Source organism: Quercus suber, unplaced genomic scaffold (assembly GCF_002906115.3).
Source record: "Quercus suber isolate HL8 unplaced genomic scaffold, Cork oak 2.0 scaffold_583, whole genome shotgun sequence".
Lineage (NCBI taxonomy): Eukaryota > Viridiplantae > Streptophyta > Magnoliopsida > Fagales > Fagaceae > Quercus > Quercus suber.
This window is the reverse complement of record NW_027070028.1, coordinates 384,685-400,297: the sequence shown is the minus strand read 5'-3', so window position 1 is coordinate 400,297 and position 15,613 is coordinate 384,685. Positions and strand designations below refer to the sequence as shown.

General features: G+C 33.3%; 1 pseudogene; it reads left to right on the top strand.

Moving 5' to 3' along the window:
• Positions 1-456: 456 nt before the first annotated feature.
• Positions 457-7,298, top strand: LOC112040002 (oxysterol-binding protein-related protein 2A-like; annotated as a pseudogene).
• The last annotated feature ends 8,315 nt before the right edge of the window (positions 7,299-15,613 follow it).

The following is a 15,613-nucleotide window of genomic DNA, read 5'->3' as shown; positions in this document are numbered from 1 at the left end:
TGGGTAAAGACTTAGTAAAGCAAAACCTAACTTTTTGCCTAACAAAGAATTTTGTGGGTCCTTCGCGGGTTGGCCTTACCCGCGAGACAGTCGTGAAAAATCCAGTCTAGCACAACTTTTCATCTTTCAGTCATGTGCTCTACATGTGGTTCTTTTCGCGGATTGCTTCTCGCAAGACCGTCGCGAGCCAGTTGCGAAATCCACTTATTCAACTTTCGAAGCTTGATTCTTCACCGATCTCTCACACTCATCCCTTATAATTAATCCCACATACATAAATGATTGAAAAAATTACAATCAAATTTGGCACGGAATTAAAGTCAACACAAAGTAGTTGAAAATCACAACTTTACAATCCAATCTATCCTGATTGGTTTTTGCATTATTCTTTGGGAGCTGGGGTTGGATTTTTGTATGATTTTGTGATTAAGTTAATTCTATTTTACAGGATGAGATATGGAAGACATTAGGTGTTTGCCCTCAAAATTACATTCTTTTGCAGAGTTGACGGTAAGTAAGAAGCACATCTCATTTTCCTCTTTTTTTTTTTTTTTTTTTTTTTGTGTGTTGTAAGATATTTGAATTCTAGTTGCTTATGATATATTCTTATATGTACTAGGTTTTTACAGTTAGATCTTTATACTACTTGAATGGTAGTTATGACAGAAGATATGTGTCTTTTCATTTAGCTGAAACTTATCCAATTAGTTAAATGCTAGGCACCTCTCATTAGTATTATTATTATTTTACTTAGTTTTGCATGATTCATCTAATTACTTATATTGGAAAAGAGGCTTCACAATCTTGTTTAGGTTTTTTATTTTTTATTTTTTTATGTAGTAGTCTCTTTTTAATAAATTTATTTTTATAAAAAAAAAAAAATGAGGTTTATGCAATTACGTCAGTACACATTCTTTAGTCCAGATTTTAGTTTTGTATTTTGCAATAGATATCACCTTAGTTATTTATAATTTTTTGTTAACAAGTTTTCAAAAGTTTTGCAACTGAGGAGAGACTTGTGTATTTCTGCATCGTGTGTTCTACAAAATCTTGATTCTTTTTTACAATCAAAATGGTTGAAGCGTGTGTGTGTATATATATATATAATTTTTGTTTTTGTTTTTTTTGTTGTTTTGGGTTGGCTATCTATCATCAATAGCTTAGTTAAGGTCGATTACATGTATTATTTTCTTCCATTCTATTATTTCTAAAGTCATACTTTTTGTTACTTCTTTAATTGACATGTCCTTTTTTTCTATTACTACTACTACTAATATATATATATATATATATATGTGCGTGTGTATATATATATATATATTCATTCTCTAACTATTTTTTGTTCCTTTAACTTAAATTAACTCACTCTTTCTTACTGGTGTGTTAATCTCTCTCTTTTGAATATGACCAAACTATCTCAAGTTATCTCTCTCATATTTTCATCAATAGGGGCCACCCCTATATTTAAGCGGATTTTCTCATTTCTAATCATATATCTCCATATTTTTTTCACTTATTCATCTAAACGTTCTCAGTTCAGTTACACTCATTTTTTGAATATGTTTATTCTTGATTACCTAACATTTTGTACCATAGAGCATATCTTGTCTTATAACATTCTTATTGAAATTTTCCTTTAACTTAATAGGTATTCTATGATCACATGATACTCTTGAAGTGCTTCTCCCTTTCATCCACCCTGCTTGTATCCTAAGAAAAACATGACCTTCTGTCTCTCCAATTTTATTAATTATTGATCCAAGATATCAAAACATCTCACTCTTTAGTATCTTTTGACCGTTGAGTAATATCATCCCCTTTTCTCTATTTCTACTTTTACTAAACTTACATTCCATGTAATGTGTCTTACTTAATTGAAAGCCTTTAGATTTTTGAGTGCCTTGAGAAATTTCTAACTTGACATTAACTCCACTTCTAATTTCCTTTCATCCACTAGAAGTAAATCATTTGTGAAAAGCATAAACCAACAGACTTCCTCTTGAATCGATAATCGATTTAAAATAGCTGAAGCATATGAATAATAAAAATTTCAATTAAAATAAAGGGAACATACAAGGAGGAAAAAATTTTAAATAGCAGCTAGGTATTATTTGGAGTATGTATCTGCATCTGTCCTGAAGTCGGGCAGCTAATAATCTTTATCTTTTTGTGGATGTAAGAAGCTTAACACTAATAATCTTTATTTTTATGTAAGATTTGACTTAATTCATGTTTCATATTATTTTTCTTATTATTTATTTGATGAGTAATACTTTTACATTGTCTTTATAAGGCTAAAGATATTATAAGAAGAATAAATGATTCCTATAAGATTTATAGGAATAAACCAAACACAGAGATCCTACATTAGTGGAAACCTATTTATATTTTTAATCAAACCAAACATACTTACATTCTTAGGCATCCAGGTTTATTGGAATCACATTTTTAAGAATTTGGATGCCAGAGGGGATATTAGATTCCCTGAGTTTCAGTCCAATGGCTATGACCTTATGACAAGAAAAATTCCATGATTTTTTTCTCTAGGAATTTTGAAGATTATGTTTGTGTTTCATGAGAATAGTGAAAGAAAGAAATAAATTGAAATGTGATGGTTTTTAAGAACTTAATCTATATGAGGAGGCTTAATTACACATGAAGAATATGTGATGCTGCTGTATGGCAATGTATGTTCTTCAGTCTTTTAATCACTTTCGCTAGTGTTCATTTTGAATAAATACAGTAATCATAATCAATCAATTAAATGTAATCTTCAATCCAAAGTAATTTGATATCATGTTGATTGCAACAGGTCAGTCACCATCCAGCACACATTGCCTGCCGCTGGAAGGCAGAGGGTGGAAATTGTGGTGTGACAGCAACCTCCGCACAAAATTTTGGGGGCGGTCAATTCAGCTTGACCCTGTTGGAGTTCTGACCTTAGAGTTTGATGATGGTGAAATTTTCCAGTGGAGCAAGGTGTGCATTGTTGTGCGATTACGTTTGTGCAAAATATTGACTGCTCAGTCGTCTTGATCTTGTCCTTTTCTTTTCTATTGGTACTTCGTTGATACTCTAAAACATGATCATGCTATTCTTAGGTCACTACAACTATTTATAATCTTATCCTCGGTAAAGTTTATTGTGGTCACCATGGGACAATGCATATACATGGTAATTGCGAATATTCATGCAAACTCAAGTTTAAAGAACAGTCTATTCTTGACTGAAATCCTCGCCAGGTTAGTACTGCGTTCTATTTGTAGAGAATTCCATTCACATGCTTGCATCTTGACCGAAATATCTGGAAAAGTTATAGAAACTTTTAAATTCCATTTACTTTTTGATCACTGTATATCTGCATGGGCTACATGCTATATCACTATTCTTGATAGAACCTATTTGTATAATTTAATTGTTATTTGCTGACATGGTTTGCAGATTTATTTAATTGTATCCTACATCTACACAGGTAAATGGATTTGTTGAAGATGTTGTGGGAAAAAAGGTTGCCACATTATTTGGGAAGTGGGATGATAGCATGTATTATGTTAATAATGATGGGAGTGGCAAGCCCAAGGATTGTACTTCTTCTGATGCATCCTTGCTATGGAAAAGGAGTAAGCCGCCTCCTAATCTCACTCGGTACAACTTAACTTCGTTTGCAATCACACTAAATGAGCTGACACCAAGACTGCAGGTAGACATGATGTAAATCAATTTTCTCAGCATTTTCATTTCCCTCTTATGCATCTCTAATTGTTTTATTTAGTTGTGTCTGATCCCGGGTATTTGATCACGGATTAAGGAGAAGCTCCCACCCATGGACTCGAGGCTTCGATCAGATCAACGACATTTGGAAAATGGCGAATATGAGAAGGTGAATGTGGAGAAACAGCGGCTGGAAAAGAGGCAAAGAATGGTATGCTTAGTACCTCTTTCTCATGAACACTCATGCAAACACATCTTAGCTTCATTTGCTAAATTGTGTGTTCCTTTTTCTTGTTTGATTTTTACACTTGGAAGGCAAAAAATGTTCAGATTGCTGATGTGGCATGTTTTGATTGGTGAATAATAAAAGTAATGTTAACGGTAGACCTATATGAGAGTGATGTTACACCAATCACACCTTGTCACTTTAGCAAGTTGTGAAAAAATCTGTCCAAAGCATTGCTCTTCTCAAAGTGGGATTGACAAATGTCAGCCACAGGTTGGGTAGGCTTTTGCTCTTAATGGCACCTGCCAGCCTACCTAATGATATGATTTGCTGATCTTGCTTATTAAACTTGGTTTTGTACCAGGGTTTTCTTAATTTCAGTTTAAGTCTCCCATAATAGGTTCATGTAAGCTACACTGTCATCAGCTTATATAAATATTATGTTTGCTATACTTAATAGTATGTACGTCTAAAGTCCATGCTATGGTCAGATATATTTGTGATGCATCTTTCTAGAAACCAAGTCTTCATTCTAGAATGTAATCATTTTTTTTTTTTTGATGAATTGATAAAGAAAGCCTCAGTTACGCTGACATGACTGTCTCTAGCTTTATATCTGGACTCATCATAGAATGTCTCTGGTTCTGATTTCTGTTTATAATAGCTTTTTATCAGATGCCAGCTGCTGTTTGCAATATATGTTCTATGAAACTTTAGCAGTTGTGGACAAAAATCTGTGTATGCACAATCATTTTGATATGGATTTATGCTGTAGCTTTTAATTTATTTAAAGCTGGAAGCATAAGGAATTTGGAAAGTATTGTATCATGGTTTCCGTAGAAAATTAGGTAACAATTTGTTTATTGTTGGCTTCTACTAAGATTAGATCATGAGACGGGAATGCTGAATGGTCATTTTCTTGTCATTTTCCGTCAATTTGTATGGAAAATATGACTTTACAATTTAGTCCAAGGTACAGGGAGGTAAAATGTGACATTCAAAAAGTCAGGAGGGTAAACTAATAATGGTCCTAATCACATGGAGTTATTTGTCATTTACCCTCAATATATATATGTAGTCATATGTTGTCTTGCAAGTGCCACAATAGACTGAATTAATAGTGAATAGTGTGTCCAATTATTATCAGTGTCAATTGAAATGAGTCTTGTAACAAGTGACATGAAATTCTCAGGTTTTCTGGGCTCTCATATGTCCCCCAAGAAGTTCTACATTCTGATTCCCCCAACTCTATTGATTCTTGTTGTCTTGTTGTACTTCTCTGATCTGTTTTTCTGTTTTGTTTGTTTGTGTTCAGTTCTCTTTGTGGTGTTTTTTTTTTTTTTTTTTGCGGGAAAAAGAAAAATATAGAGATTTTTAAATTTGAAGAATCGTAAAGCCTATCTCTAACTTTACTTAGGCAGGCAGGACCTGGTTTAGATTTTGTCCATATTCATCAAAGCATCGTTTTTTTATCTTTTTTATTGGTGATTCATCTTACTCCTCATTTTACAGTCAAGGAAAATGCAAGAAAACGGGTGGAAGCCCAGATGGTTCCAGAAAGAAGAAGGTGATAATGGACCCTTTCACTATGTTGGTGGATAGTGGGAAGCTCGGCAGCAGGGCAAATGGGATGAATGTCCAAATATATTTGGTGAATTCAATGAAGACCTTGTTGATCCCTTAGAAGTTTCATGATTTTAGTTCAGGTGTGTACGTCATCTGGCTAGCCATTTGTTCTCGAAGTTTTCAATGTGCTGCTATCTTTTGCTGCTTTCATTAAAAATCACTTTTGTGACAAAACCTAGCATAATTGTATTGTTTATGCTACTTTCACAGCCCAACCACAACTCAAAAGGCTTTTATCAAAAGAAAAAGATCTGTTATCCAGTGATCACACACATTCATCACTTAATAAAATTGCATTTTATCACATCGCAAAGTTCAATTGTGAAGCAAGCTACGGGCATAATTACATATGCCCCTCTACCGCTTAGTCCTAGTATAACATGTCACTGAATGTGTTCATTACTCATTAGAATTGCCATGATAAGTTGTTAGATTGATTGTTTTGTTGATGTAAAGTGGTGATTTACAACTATATTTTATGTTAGCTTTATTCCACGATAAAAAATGTTATAATTGCTTTAATTTTGTTCCTTGTATTTTGTGGGATTTTATTGTATTGGGTTTTGTATTAAGTTGGTAAAGAATCGAGCATTAAATGAAGATTAGTGCAGTTTCGCGACTAGCTCGCCAGTAGCTCGCGAGTAAAGGTTCCTGTGAAAATGGCAAGTAAGAAGCACATGCTGAAAGCTGAAGAGTCAAGTGCTAGGCTGCATTTCGCGAGTGCTTCATGAGACAGGCCATCTTGCGAAATAACCGCGAAACATTCTGTCTGAAAGATTTTAAGTGTGACTTTCTTACTCTTCACCCATACTATATATACCCTTATTACCCACAAAAGTAAAAGAGACTATTCAGAGAGAAAGCTCCTAGATAGGTTTTCTACAACACAATACACCCATCTTTTAGAGGGAGAGAGTTGCTCATCCTTAGTGAGAAATCATTCTAGCATCTTCTCATTCCCTCTCCCATTGTCATAACTTAAGAGGAGATTTGTATCCAAGCACAACTCATACCTATTTAGAGTGTAGAAAGTGTTTTGAAACTTGGGAAAATTTGAGGATTTGCCAAAAGGAGCCGGTGAGGCTTGACGGATGCAATTGGGTGTATTGTGGGATCCGAAAATCTAGTGAAGACAAGACTTTGAGAAATCCATTGGTAGCAGGGGCTTAGAGGATTCAAGCACATTGGGTAGATTAGGCTTGGAGGGTTTTTTTTATTATTCGTGTACTCCAACTTATTCACTAGTGGATCAATTTCGACTTAGAGGGTCATGGAGAGGTTTTTCGCCGAATTCGTTGGTTTCCTCTTCGATAACACATCTTGATGTTATCTTGTGCTTTACTTTTATTGTTTATTGTTCATGTGTATGCACTAGAGTAGATCTAGTGATTACGCTTTATTTACTCTCATTCCGCATTTAAATAAGATAGAGTAAAAGCAATTAAGCTGTCATTTTTTTATTAGGGGTCTAAATAAGCTCGTGTTTTAGCACAAATCCAAGCTTTTAGCTGATAATGTAGGATAGGTAGAAAACCTTTACAACTGTTAGAGAGTAAGTTGGGCAAGAAATGACCTGGTTGTCCATGTTTTTCAGCTGTATGTACCAGAATTTTAGTCTAAAGTTAGCAAAATTGATCCCCACATGCATTCGAGTGAAGAAATCATCTTTCAACAGGGGCGGAGGCACGTTGGTGGGTGGGGGGGCCATGGCCCCCCCAAAAGTTCAAAATATTTCTATAATATGGCCTGAAAAAATAGTTGGGGTCTTAAAACTTAATAATTGGCCCCTCCTTTCTCAAAAAAAAAAAAAAAAATAATTGGCCCCTCCAAAATATATTAAGTGGCCCCCCCCAAAGTATGGATTTTACATTTAAATAGTTTAAATTCCGCCTAAATGTCACTTGGGTTTCTTACTTTTTAACTTTTGTCTAACCTATGTGTGCAACTGTGAAAAAGTGGACTATCCAACACCAAACTTTTTTTTTTTTTTCTTCTTAATAGCCCATGCAACAACACACTAAAAGTCCACTGAAAACCCATGATCATGAGTGGCAAAGAAAAAAAACTCGCTGAAAACGTGTATTGGGCTTTAGTGAGTTTTTTTTTTTTTTTTTGGTTGTTCTTCTTCTTTTTAATCTTTAAACTTCACCCTTTACTTCTCTTCATCATCATCATAATTTTTTTTTTCTTTTAAATTGGATATAATTTTCTCTCATCATCATCATCATATATCTTTTTTTTTTTTTTTTTTTTCAAAATTGATCTGTTTTCTTTTAGGTTGAACTTTTATAGAAGATAATTTGGGTTTGTTGCAGAGAGAAAATATATATTTTTCTAAAATTTCCCTTTTACAATAGAATCTTCTCAAATTATGTATAATGATTTTAATAAATACGTATGCTATACATAGTATTAAAAATATATATTTTATCTGCTTAAATATTCAATTGTCTGTTATGGTTGATTAAGACTAAAGATAAATTTTTTTTGCTGTGCTTAAAGGAATAGTTAAATATAGGAAGTGAAAGCCATACATTAGAGGGATTATTAATTAACGTAAAATTATATGATTTTTTATAGATTAATTTTTTAACCATTTTATTAAAGATTAAGGAGATGATAATGGATGATTTTATTCAATGAAAGATCATTTTCAAGCATAACTTTGATGAGAGATTCAAAATTCTTCATTAAAATATTTTGTACATTTTTATAGCAAAATAAATAATTTATATATATATATATATATTGTAGGGTCTGTTTTTGTAGCCCAAGCCCAAAGGATATGGGTTAAAGGCCCAACGAACCTAGAACAATGAATTTATAGAGAGTGGGCAAAAGAGCTGGGCTAGTTACGAAGTAGACAGTGGTGGGCTAGATTACTTGCAGTGAGGATAACATGAAATAATGCTCAAACAACTCCATGAATGAATGTCCGAAGATGTGTTTTATTGAGTGAACAGTGATTACAACATTCAGAACTACAGTAGAGCTTTTCTCTCTTTTTTTTCCGGTCCTCCATTATCAGGGACCCTTCTTCTTTATAGAGCATCCTCTCCTATCATCTCCATCGTCCACTTGTTCCTCATCTGCGTACCTACTCAAGTGCATGTCACGTCATGTGCCTACTTTAGTTCTTTGTGAGTGGCAGTAGCCGAGGTTACACTGTTCAGGGGTCTTTTCCACATAAATGCGGCTAGAAAAGCTGTTGCAGTGCATTAAATGCAGTGGTAGCAGCTTTTCCTTTAGATATTTTTTAGTTCTGATCATCTCCGGATCCACCCAGGACCTATCATTACCGTTGGGATTGTTAGGAAGATTAGTCGTACCTTCCACACGTTCGTTTGATCAAGGCTCTTCATAGCCGAGGAGCAAGATGTCTTCGGACCAGTGGTGACCTCTTCGGACGACACTCCCCCTCTACTTCTGGGCTTGCTGCTTTAGATGGGCCGCCCCAACCACCTATTGATCCTCGGAAATACAATAGTCCTTAACAGGGGGTTCCGGGCCCATCAAGTAGCTTTGGGCTTTTTCCCCCCACATATATATATATATAATATATTTATAAAATAACGGCTAACATATGAATGTATAATCCGGCTCCCCCATGTAGAAATTCCTGGCTACGCCCCTGTCTTTCAAGCATATGGCAATGGTTAGGTCAGATGTCTAGTGTATATTTTTAACATTGTCCATATCTGCAGTGGGGGTTAGCTTGTGTAATGTAATCTCTCTCTCTCTCTCTCTCTCTCTCTCTCTCTCTCTCTCTCTCTCTCTCTCTCTCTCTCTCTCTCTCTCTCTCTCTCTCTCTCTCTCTCTCTCTCTCTCTCTCTCGTTTTAAACTGTGCTAGCCCTTGGCTGAGCATTTATTTCATATTTATTTGTACTTTCTTTATATGAAATAATAAAAAGAAACAAAGATGTATTTTTTTTATACATAATTTCGAAACTGTAAGTTCCTTGTTCAGGCGATTAAGAATGTCATTTCTTCTTGACTATCCAATGTGCTAGCAATCAACCAATAAAATCCGGAAATGACTGATGTCCTAAAATTATGCCTTGTCCAGAAGCACTTCATCGTCAATATCTTGTGACCAGACCTGTTGGTCCTCATGCCTTGGTATTTGACGGGCAGCTAGATTTTCATTCTTATTTATGTGAAGCAGACTATTAGTTTCAACTCTTAACAAATCTGAGTTGCTTAATGGGAATGGAAGGTTAAGACTTAAGAGCCGTTATAGTGCCTATATTTGTTTCTTTTGTTTCGCCGTGAACATTCTGGGGTCACATTGCCACATACATTCCAAGGAGGTACCATGTCTTTGGATTTCAATTGAAAGTTCTACTGTTCTTGGGACACTTGCTATCCAGCCCATGTCCACTGGCCTGTATCGTATTACTACCACAATTCTGTAATCCATTCAAATATAAACATATCATATATGAACAAAATAGTCGGTTCCGTTTCACCAAAAAAAAGAACAATTTTTTCTTTTAAAATTTTTTTAGCCACGAGAACAAAATAGTCTTGGATAGCAAATATTCCAAGCTTAGCTACTGGTGGTATCATATGATATAAGTGTCCCGTAATAGCAAGTCTCATAATAGGAACTCAACTATTGTTATACTCCATCTTAGATTAAAGGATATACATGAAGTCACAACTTAATTTAGTTTTAGCGAAAAAAGAATTAAGATTTTTTTTTTAAAATTTTATTGAATTGCAAAATAATTCATTAATTTCTCTCTCTCTCTCTCTCTCTCTCTCTCTCTCTCTCTATATATATATATATAAAAGGTTACAAGGCTTTGATCTTAGGTTACAACCTAAAGAAAACAAAAAAACTACATGGCTTTTGACTTTGTCAAAATCTAAAGAGGACAATATTTCAAACATAAAGCTTTATTTTACATCCTTAACCCGAAGGCTAAATTACAAGGTAAAAAGGTATTAGGAACTTTCTCTATCAAATCCAAAAATAGGTCTCCCTCTACGTAATTGCCGTTGATAATTTACCCATATACAATTACAGCACAAAAAGAATAATAAGAGAAAAGTGTTGATACCGTCACATGTCATGGGAACAACACAAGTGACATGAATGATAGAAAAAAAAAGATTCATTTATCATGAGCAAACTCAAGGTTAGATCAAAATATGAAATTAAGTAACCTTTAATTTATTCAATATACAATGATGCATTTATTTATTTTAACTCTGCATGAACATGATTTTAACGTAAGAAAATCTCACGTGATGTTTTGACTTAAGACTTCATCATGAAAACCTAAACTCCCTTGTGGATGTTGTTAGGACATATGTGAATCATGTTAGGAACATATGTCATTCAAAATTGGCTAATCCTTTGAAAAAACACACTTTACTTGTAATTGGGTAAATCTAGAATGTGTTTAATACTTTAAGGAACAAGAGTTCAAGTCTACGTGTTAAATTCATGCAAGTCTGTCCAAGAAACAAGTGAAGAAGTGCTGGATTTTAAAGCTCGATAACTAGGTCGACAGATAGCATCTATTGGGGTCTAAAAGGTAGATTTAGCCCGATACTCAACAGCTGCTCGATAGATAACCTATCTATCAAGATTTATGAAAATCAGTTTTTTAGATCTGATTTCACATCAATCTGTGTATACATGTTTGAGCTTTCTTTTCTCACAACCCTAAATATATATAAGGATTATTTTAAGGGCAGTAAAAGGTTGCGCAAGTGTGAGGTAAAGTTTTGTTTATGCAAACTGTGACCGAAGATAGAATTTGCCCCAGTTCATCTTTCTTTTGAAGAAGCTGCTGCGTTTGTATGCCATTGGGTTTTGTAACCAAGGAGCTTTGTGATCTTCATCGTGTTGATGAATTGAAGAACTTTGCAGCCAACATCATTCTCAAGTTGGTGAGTGAGTCACGTACTGAGATCCGCGTATCGATTAGTTAGTCATGTATTGGAAGCTATGCATTGAAAAGAAGAGATTGTCACTACAGAATAAGTTCAATTGGGTATTGGGTTAAAGGTTCAACTGTAAATTGGTATAAGGTACTAGAATTCCTTTACTTGTAACCGCTTGTTATGATAATAGTGAATTCTCGAGAGTGGTGACTTTAAAGTCACTCGTTGGGGTTTTTGGCCTGGAGGTTTTCTCCATTTGTAAACAAATCACTTTGTCGACTTTATTTTTTGCTGTATATTAACTTAGTTGGTAATTTGTTTGTGTTACCACACATTTTGCATGTTAATTGAATTAATTAGTTAACTTGGTTAAATCAATTGACTAATTTATCACAATGGATCAATACATTCTTGACCTATCAAATGTCATAATTTCATTTATCACTTTTCAAAACTAATAATGTCAATTCTATTAGGTGATGCGTGCGCATGTTACAATGATAATGGAGATCACTTCATGATATTTTCTTTAGAATTGACCTTTGTATTTTAGTGCATTTTTGTCTTAAAGTTTAAGAACTAGTCATAATTAATCATCACAATCATTTAGTCCTAGATTTCAAGAATTCTTCTTGTCTTTTGAAATTTTTTGTGACTTAATCTTTCAATCGATGGTTTGATTTTAGCACTGAAAAATCAAAATGTTGTTTGAAATTAAGTTTTTGTTCATCTAACAACTCAAATAACATTTTTACCACATTATTTTATTTTTGATTCATGAACCGACCTTCAGTTATAAAATGGGGTGTTCACATTGGATCAAACACGAATTGTCAGCTAAAGAACCCTACGCGAGTTCAACCTGATTTATTAACCAACCCATGTCTAACTTGATTAATTAAACCATCCCAAATCCACTAGGCTCATCAACCTTCAGAAGCCCAACATTCAGATCACCCAGTTTAGAGCAAACTTAACTCATGCTTTAGCCTTGTATTAAAAACTAAAACTAAACTAAACACTTCGTTAGTGTAAAAAAGCCACTTTATAACATTTTAGCATTTAACAACTAAAAAAGCCATTTTATAACATTTAACACATCACTTTACAATACATCCAATATCAATTTTTTTTTTTTACCACTTCATTTAAATATATATATATATTTTAAATTCTTCCCCTCTCTCTCTGTCTCTGTCTCTCTCCCTTTGTCTCTCTTTCTCTTCATTAATTGAAGTGGTAATAATTTTTTTTTTTAATAAAGATTTCAGCTACAGTAGAATGTCAAAGATGACATTCTACTGTAGCAAAAATGTTAAAACTTTTAAGTATAGCACCCTTAATGTAGTGTGTGTTTTTTAGAATCGGATGTTAAAAAATAGCATATTTAGCATTTGAAACCTTTGACGAGAATGATCTTAGGGAGACATCAAGATTATCTTTAATATGTTATATTGAGACACCATTCAATCTAAAACTTTAAGCTTATGAATTTGGAAAAAGTTGTATTATATTTGAATATTGATTGTACCCCCATCCAAACTCTATTTGTAAAAGGGATCACCATTATCCATCTTAATGATCTTGCCACCTTCTACTATCACTTATTAGGAAGATAATGTCTTGGAAAAATTTCACGTGAAGCCTTAATATATTAGAACATTACTTATCTCAAGAACTTAATTTTATGGTTCGAGTTCAATTATGCAAAGTATTTTTCTAAGTTTCTTTACTTTGCCTCAATTGAAAATTTCACTCATATATGTATATCCCATATTTTTGTCACATTTATTAAGAAAAGTGAGTCTTTGTTGCATAGGATTTTGTTAAAACTAAAAACACACACACACTCTCTCTCTCTCTTCGGATACTTACTACTCTATTTTTTAATTAAGTAAAAATTGAAAGTATTCAACCCTAGATCTAATTTTACCGCTACTTACTACACCATGATTCTTGAGATTTTTCCCCTTCTATATTATGGGAAATAATTATACACTTTTTTTTTTTTTTTTTTTTGGTTCCGACCAAAAAATTTGTTCTTTTGGAATTTGGGGTATGAATATATTCAAGAACAAACCATCCTCAGACTCGACCAAGGAGAACTTTTTTTCTCAACTCATTGTTTACAGTCACTCCTAGCTCAAGCTAACCCAAATTGTTTCTTACTGGACTCACTAAACATTCAACTTCAAACTCACTCTTTAACAAATTCATTGTTGTGGGCCTATTGTGTCATTGTCCAAATCAATTGGCCTCTGAACCAATCCTCGCCCTTACACTCTCAATTTTGTAGTATTTAGCTAATCTTCCTATTTTCTAGCCTAATTTCTTGTTTAACATGAGTTAGGATTTTCTAACTACCCTAGGAGTGATTTTTAGCTTTCTAAGAGCTTCATAGTAACCCTAAGACTTCTTCTTCTCTTCTTCTTCTTCTTCTTCTTCTTTCTTTCTTTCTTTCTTTCTTTCTTTCTTTTTTCCCCCCCTCTATTTAAGTGTATTATAGTCGCAAATCAGTTTTCTCATTAATAAAATTTCAGAGAGTTTTATCCTTTATTTTTTTAGTGAATTCTAGAATTCTCTCTGTAGATTCAAGGACTATCATCTTAAAGAAGATGTGTTCTATTTTGTGGCTTTTCACCTACATCATATGATCTTTAGAGTTTTAATGGGATTAAAGTAGAATGTGCTAAGTAAATATATTAAACAAGATGCCTTTAAAATGTTTTTGTCATGTACCAATGGCTTTCTTGGCCATAGGATAAAATCCCCAAATTCCAAAAGAACAAATTTTTTGGTCGGAACCAAAAAAAAAAAAAAAAAAAGTGTATAATTATTTCCCATAATATAGAAGGGGAAAAATCTCAAGAATCATGGTGTAGTAAGTAGCGGTAAAATTAGATCTAGGGTTGAATACTTTCAATTTTTACTTAATTAAAAAATAGAGTAGTAAGTATCCGAAGAGAGAGAGAGAGTGTGTGTGTGTTTTTAGTTTTAACAAAATCCTATGCAACAAAGACTCACTTTTCTTAATAAATGTGACAAAAATATGGGATATACATATATGAGTGAAATTTTCAATTGAGGCAAAGTAAAGAAACTTAGAAAAATACTTTGCATAATTGAACTCGAACCATAAAATTAAGTTCTTGAGATAAGTAATGTTCTAATATATTAAGGCTTCACGTGAAATTTTTCCAAGACATTATCTTCCTAATAAGTGATAGTAGAAGGTGGCAAGATCATTAAGATGGATAATGGTGATCCCTTTTACAAATAGAGTTTGGATGGGGGTACAATCAATATTCAAATATAATACAACTTTTTCCAAATTCATAAGCTTAAAGTTTTAGATTGAATGGTGTCTCAATATAACATATTAAAGATAATCTTGATGTCTCCCTAAGATCATTCTCGTCAAAGGTTTCAAATGCTAAATATGCTATTTTTTAACATCCGATTCTAAAAAACACACACTACATTAAGGGTGCTATACTTAAAAGTTTTAACATTTTTGCTACAGTAGAATGTCATCTTTGACATTCTACTGTAGCTGAAATCTTTATTAAAAAAAAAAATTATTACCACTTCAATTAATGAAGAGAAAGAGAGACAAAGGGAGAGAGACAGAGACAGAGAGAGAGGGGAAGAATTTAAAATATATATATATATATTTAAATGAAGTGGTAAAAAAAAAAAATTGATATTGGATGTATTGTAAAGTGATGTGTTAAATGTTATAAAATGGCTTTTTTAGTTGTTAAATGCTAAAATGTTATAAAGTGGCTTTTTTACACTAACGAAGTGTTTAGTTTAGTTTTAGTTTTTAATACAAGGCTAAAGCATGAGTTAAGTTTGCTCTAAACTGGGTGATCTGAATGTTGGGCTTCTGAAGGTTGATGAGCCTAGTGGATTTGGGATGGTTTAATTAATCAAGTTAGACATGGGTTGGTTAATAAATCAGGTTGAACTCGCGTAGGGTTCTTTAGCTGACAATTCGTGTTTGATCCAATGTGAACACCCCATTTTATAACTGAAGGTCGGTTCATGAATCAAAAATAAAATAATGTGGTAAAAATGTTATTTGAGTTGTTAGATGAACAAAAACTTAATTTCAAACAACATTTTGATTTTTCAGTGCTAAAATCAAA